The 7,341-nt window shown below is 40.1% G+C and overlaps 1 long non-coding RNA gene across 1 annotated transcript; it reads right to left on the bottom strand.

Annotated features, from left to right (window-relative positions):
- Positions 1–5,228: 5,228 nt before the first annotated feature.
- Positions 5,229–6,423, bottom strand: LOC133138143 (uncharacterized). Its single transcript, XR_009709679.1, has 3 exons — positions 6,346–6,423; positions 6,125–6,167; positions 5,229–5,915 (listed from the first exon to the last, which is right to left on the bottom strand). It is a non-coding gene; the product is annotated as an uncharacterized LOC133138143 (long non-coding RNA).
- Between the last annotated feature and the right edge of the window lie 918 nt (positions 6,424–7,341).

Raw genomic sequence — 7,341 nt, 5'->3', positions numbered from 1 at the left:
TCACCACAGGCGAGAAGTGAAAGTGAAAGCTGCCAATTTGGATAACATCTCTGTGGTCTTGTTTGCAAAAATAACTTTCCATTTGCACATTGAGAAATTACATTCATTCACCACAAACTCAATTGCTTTCAGTGTACAGCAACACAAAAAATTAAATAGGCCCTAGTCCTATCTTTGTTGTACAGTCAGCAGTTTAAATTGTACTTCCCTCTTTCAGCGCACTTATCCCTGTTTATGGATATGCACTTTGAACTTCGCAATTTGTTGTACGTCCCTCTGGATAAGAGCGTTCGCCAAATGACATTAATGTAATGTAATGAAAACAAACGATTTTAGAGCCGAACTAATAACAAAATGCACCTTCCTAAGTACAAGACAGTCATGTAATCCTAAAGTAAACAACATTCACCTGAATTACGCCTATATTGCCGATCATTCCATTAGAAACGCTTCAAGAGTCAAAAAGCAATGTTGTTAAATATATATATATATATATATTTTTTTTACAACCTTGCTTTTTCAGGCATATACATATATATATATATATATACAGTGGGTAAAATAAGTATTGAACACGTCACCATTTTTCTCAGTAAATATATTACACATGCAAGGAAATCAAACCTTGATGTCCATAAATTAAGTTATGTGTAATAAAATGGAATGACACAGGGAAAAAGTATTGAACACATGAAGAAATGGAGGTGCAAAAAGGCACCAAAAGCCAAGACAACAGCTGAAATCTATCAGTAATCAGAAAGCAATCCTGCCCCTTGTCAGTGCAAATTAATATCAGCTGGTTCGGTCCCAACTGATAGCTTATAAAAAGGTGTCTCATTGCCAAGGTGTCACACAAGAAACATCTCATGATGGGTAAAAGCAAAGAACTCTCTCAAGACCTTCGCAACCTTATTGTTGCAAAACATACTAATGGCATTGGTTACAGAAGGATATCTAAACTTCTGAATGTTCCAGTGAGCACTGTTGGGGCCATAATCCAGAAGTGGAAACAACATCATTTCACCATAAACCAGCCACGACCAGGTGCTCCTCGCAAGATTTCTGACAGAGGAGTCAAAAGAATTATCAGAAGAGTTGTCCAAGAGCCAAGGACCACTTGTGGAGAGCTTCAGAAAGACCTGGAATTAGCAGGTACAATTGTTTTAAAGAAAACAATAAGTAACGCACTCAACAGCCATGGCCTGTATGCACGCTCATCACGCAAGACTCCATTGCTGAAGAAAAAACATGTTGAAGCTTGTTTAAAGTTTGCTGCACTGTTACGTTCTCAGGCGTCCAGGGGTAGGAGGGAGTACGCAACAAAATTATAATGAAATAAAAATGACCGGGAGGATGTATTTGAGCGCTATTAGAGTAAAAATGATTGAACAAACCAGGTTTGAGGTGCAATAGGTGTATTTACAAAAATTTACAGTGGCGGTGCTATTTACAGTTTTCAAACAAAAACTCACAAGACAAAGACACATCGGGTACGAGGCCAAGGGACCTGGGTGTTGCCAAATCAATTAAATGAACAAAACCAAAGAGAGCTAAAAACAAAATACATACTAACTGTTCTCTGAACAAAATAATATATCTCTACTCTATAATCAAAAGTACATAGGTGGCAATCACCCCTTTCCGAAGGTGTCTAAACAATGGTTCACCCTACGTGCAGCAACAGTGTATAGAGGCCTCTGTCTTACCTGCCCCAGGGCCTACACACGGACAACCACATTCACAGGAGTAGGAGAACGGAGGAACACGCATGCACACAACAGGGTTATGAAGTGAATGAATAGGCAAGTCAAGCATCGCCCCCCTATAGGGCAGCCAACACAGTTTATGTAAGCAGAGGGATGTGATTGGTGGAGGCGGGACCAGGGCAATGATGATGGACAGCAGGGACAGCGAATGGAAATGGTTGAACATTTAGACAAGCCTGTGAAATACTGGGAGAATATAGTCTGGTCAGATGAGACCAAAATTGAACTCTTTGGATGCCATAATACACACCATGTTTGGAGGTCAAATGGCACAGCACATCACCCCAAAAACACCATACCAACAGTGAAGTTTGGAGGTGGGAACATCATGGTGTGGGCAAAATTCATGTAATTGAAGGAAGGATGAATTCTTGATAAAAATCTGCTGCCATCTACCAGGATGATGAAGATGAAACGAGGGTGGACATTTCAGCAAGACAATGATCCCAAACACACAGCCAAGGAAACTCTCACTTCGTTTCAGAGAAAGAAAATAAAGCTGCTAGAATGGCCCAGCCAATCACCTGACTTGAATCCAATAGAAAATCTATGGAAAGAACTAAAGATTAGAGTCTTGAAGCTGTTATTACCAACAAAGGCTTTTGTAAAACTCCACGCTAACCCAATGACGGAATTTAGCGGGGGCCGAAGGGGGTTTTGCGTGCTTGTCCTTCTGGCGTTGCTGGGAGAACATTAGTTGGGTTAATTATTATCCTCTGTACAAGAACAGAGCACAATTATGTTTAAGAATATACTGGGTCAGTTGCCATGGGTCGGATATGGATTGACCTGCCCCATATCCCGCTTACAGCTGGCCAGAAACGGATCAGTACAATTCTTAATATCTCCGTTCTCAAACGGGGCCGTATTGTACGCTTAGTGGTTACAATAGTTTTACTCGTTTATCTGACTCCATTTAAAATATAATTTAGAAATTTGGGTTTGCAACTTACGCGGACCTCGCGAGTGATTACATTCGACTTGTACCTGCGCCACCATTACTCAATATATGCTCCCAGTCAACACAATACATGCAAAACTGCCATGATAGTTGGGAGCCCAGGTTGGCGTAGCATTAACTGGGCTCCTTAGAGCTAATTTGACAGGAACCAGCGCCGTAACGCCCAGGGGTTCCCTTCGCGTCAAACCACAAGAGCCGTGCCTAACCGACCCTTTACGTTGGCAGAAACTTGCTGGCCTCACAGCTTAGAACTATCACACCTGTACCAAGCTGCCGATCGTTCTTTGGTCCCCATTGTCCCCCTCAATATTCAGTTGTAATTTAGGCTGAAAAGGTACAAGATGAATTAGAGTCATGGAGATCACGCAAGTTACAAACAAAATAGTTTATTCGCAGACAGGTAGGTTATTAGCTTTAGAATATCACAATCAATTACAAAATACACAAATTAAGAATAGAGATAGAGTAAATAATAATACCTAGCCTGCTTGGACTACACACAAACACAGAGTATAGAATATGCTGTGTGGAAAGTCAAATACGATCTTCCGCTGCTACACATACATACATACCTACACAAGACATGTTGTGTGGGAAGTCGAATACGATCTTCCTGATACTTACATACACGTACAATATGCTGTGTGGGAAGTCGAATACGATCTTCCCAGATTGGTCTGTCTCCCTTGCTTTTATGCCAAATCATACGTTTGGAACCAGGCGGCAGTGCCATAAATCAACCTGGAGGGGTGGTGAAATCTGGAATTTAGACCCCCACCATTGGGGGTTGTTGAGTAGGGAAAATGAGATGATTACCAAGAGAGAACATGTAGGTTTTCCCTTGAGTAACTGAAACTATAGTTTATTAAATTCCATTTGGTATGAAATGTATCTCATCCGATTCCTTGATTTTATCAGATCACATCCATACCAAATAGATTACCCTTATGTTTTATTATGTTGCAGTTATCATGAAACTTCCCTCCTGATTATCCATTTTACATGCAATTCCTGTTACCATTACATAAGACTTAATGCAATAATACAAGGATCACATGGGCAATGTTTTCAAGGTGTTACCGGGTCTATTTACTATCTTAATAGCAGTTGTAATGACAGCAGTGACCAAATGAGGGCACTGTGGCATTGTCCGGAGTCTTCCCCCTTGGAAGTGACCAGGTATGGGGTCACAGGGAGGTCACCAATGTTCGGGAGGATTCTTTTCCCATTACCCAACTGGCCTTGGACCACTCATACAGCTTAACTCCCCAACAGGTAGTCTAAACAACATTGTTCTCATCATTGTCCCAGCTCTCAGGCCCCTCACAAATGGCAGCCCTTTCTGACCTTAACCACTATGCTACAGGCCGCCCCATCATATCTATGAATGCTGTAGTTGGGAGTTTTCATGATAACTGCATTATGCTGTAAACATGTATTTGTGCCTCTCATGGTAATATACCTTTTGAATAAACCTGATTTGGGTGAATGAAAGGAAAGGAGACACCCCAGACTGTTTGGTTTCTTCTCCTTATCTCCGAAATCCAGGCCTTAGTTCTTGACCCAAAAAGTGCCCAGTTTCCCCTCGGCTCCTGAATGGTGATGCTATCAAAGGTAGACTGTTACAAAAACTAGACCATTACACCAGTCGCACTGAACCAATCAGAATAACACCAAACATTACTATATTCTGACCTGGGATTATCATGAAACATCTTTATACCATCTCCAGTACTCCTGTACTCAAACCCTGTAGGAATGTGAGAAAAGGGGGGCCCCCAGGGCCCTAGAAGGCACCTCTAAGAATCCTTCTCTAGCTCTCCCCCACAGCCATGTGTGCCAACGGTGGGGGCTAACAATGTATGCTCCAGGAGGGGGAAGTCAGCAGGCTGACCAGCGCATGAGACCAAATGTTGCTTATGACTGGCTTACACAGTTTCTTAGTGAAGCTTATTTAAACCATGGCCACACAGAGGGACATGGGGATGATTGTGGTGTTAAAATATGCAAATCTAAATTAACATAAATGAGGAAGAAAATGTGCATCGCACTACTCAGTTTTGAATAATTCCTCAATCGTTTTTTTTGTTTTGTATTTTTAATGAAAAATTGAGGGCATATCAAGCAATCAGGCTGGTATTACAAGGTGACAATACCATTACATTACATTAAAGGCAGTTGGCAGACACTCTTATCCAGAGCGACATACAAGAGCAAAGTGCATATCCATAACAAGGGATAAGTGTACTGAAAGACCCTAGAGGGTAGTACAATTTCAACTGCTACCTGCACAAAAAGCAGTTTCGCTTTACAAAATACGTGACACCATTTGCAGACAGAAATATGCATATATCAAATAAAAAATCATATTACTTACATTTAGTCCTCAGTGTAAAAGTTACATATACACTACACATATCATGTGAATGATACAGTTCTTATTAATGATTGATTACTCAAGTCATTCTAAATCTGACCGAAAAAAGCAGTGCTGCAGTTTTCACTGAGGAAGAAAGACATGAACTTGTAATGCTTTATGTTTGATCAGTTAAATGAATGCAGATTTGGAGGAATTCACAGCTCTGACCTGTGTGTTCAGAAGCTCTTTGGGGAGTCCTGGCTGATTTTTCATCACTGTTCTGAGCACAGTCAGCTTCCTCTTTTGGAGCTCAACACCAAGTTTGTAAGATGTGAAGAAGTCTGTGATTTTATTGTATATTTATTTATATACTGCTGCAAGCTTGTCTCTTTCAGTTCATGCATGTCTAATATCATGATTGAAACAAATCAACATAGAGACAATGTGAAAATATTCTAATGCCATAGTTGCTGGGGAAATTGGCCTTCAATTTTCTTCAAGATTCCATTGACTAGCAATTGTGTCGATTGCTTCTCCTCCAGTTAGTAAATTGGATTTCAGACGGCACAGCAAGGTCACAGGTTCAAATCCCAGCTGAAATCTTTCTTTCTGGAGTATGTTTATATGTTTCCTCCATGTCCATTTTGGTTTCCTCCAGATACTTTGGTTTCCTCCCATAGCAAATGGACATGCATATTAGATACATTTTCCTAAAGGAATCAGCGGAGGCATGAATGTTACGTGCTCTGCAATGGACTGGTAACCTGTCCAGGATGCATTCCTGCCTCTCGCCTGCATGCTGGGATGGGCTCCTGCCCGCCCTGCAACACTGACCAGGAATAGTCAGGTTAGATAAGATGGATAATGGATGGATGGATTTTCACACTGGTGTTTAATTAATGAAGGAATACATTCATTGAAAGGGCTTTAACTTGTTATAACACGTCCATACAGACTGTAGTAGGGGCAGTCATGTGACATCTAATAGTTTATCAGCTTTCGTTATTTCCCTCATTAAGCCATCATGCGCTCCCTTACCTTCATCCTGTGGCTGGTTAAACAGGTCTTTTCTTTCGGTTTCCTAGAAAAGTGGAGACTTTATCTCAGTAAATACAGTACTGTAAAACTGTAAAAGTATCATTTCATTCATCAACACCAGGAGTGACTCCAGAATTAAATTAACTAACATTATAGCAATTAGCCAATTCTGCACTTCAAATGTATTTATAGGCACATAATGTTAAAAGTTTCACACATACCGTGTTCTTCATTCTCCTCTCTGAAAGCAAAATACTGGTTAATTATTTAGTTACTTGAATACAAAGTTTACATCTTTCAGAATAACTTTAAAATGTAATATTACATTACTTTTATTTCATGATGTCCATCTTTAATTCTTTAAAATGCTTTCCACACATATCTCTTGTGTAAATATGAGATTTCTATTCACAGAATATAGATAATTGTCAACTTTAAAAAATCATGTCTCAGACAGATTACTTAAAATGAGAATGGTTCTTAAACTCACAACTGATACTTCTAATACAAGCAGCATAGCCACAGTAACTATGAGAACATGAACATATCTTGGTCCACATTCACTGATGTGCTTTTGCTTTGTTCCAGTTTTTGGTTTGTCTTTACAGTGGTGATTAATTGATGAGATAATACATTAACTGAAACTACCCCTCATTATAATGTAAATGAACAGAATGGCTCTAACCTGGCAGAACAGACTAACAGATGCAGACAGTAACAGTAATGTAAATGAACAGAATGGCTCGAACCTGTTAGAACAGACGGTAACAGTAATGTATATGAGCAGAATGGCTCTAACCTGTTAGTACAGACTGTAACAGTAATGTATATGAACAGAATGGCTCTAACCTGTTAGAACAGACTGTAACAGTAATGTATATGAACAGAATAGCTCTAACTTGTTAGAACAGACTGTAACAGTAATGCATACGAGCAGAATGGCTCTAACCTGTTAGAACAGACTAACAGTAATGTATATGAACAGAATGGCTCTAACTTGTTAGAACAGACTGTAACGGATGCAGACTGTAACAGATGCAGTCCAGGCTACACACAGCCCATCTAATGGTATTCTTATCAGCATTGTGATCTCCCCCACAAAGATGTGCACTCCCTTACCTTCATCCTGCGGCTGTACTCTCCATCGATTACATTCTCCCTTTATTCTCTTTCCTGTTCACAGAATACAAGTAACACAGCCAACTTCAAACTGCCAT

The sequence above is a fragment of the Conger conger genome, chromosome 10, assembly GCF_963514075.1.
Source record: "Conger conger chromosome 10, fConCon1.1, whole genome shotgun sequence".
Taxonomy (NCBI): domain Eukaryota; kingdom Metazoa; phylum Chordata; class Actinopteri; order Anguilliformes; family Congridae; genus Conger; species Conger conger.
This window is presented reverse-complemented; position numbering and strand designations above follow the sequence as displayed.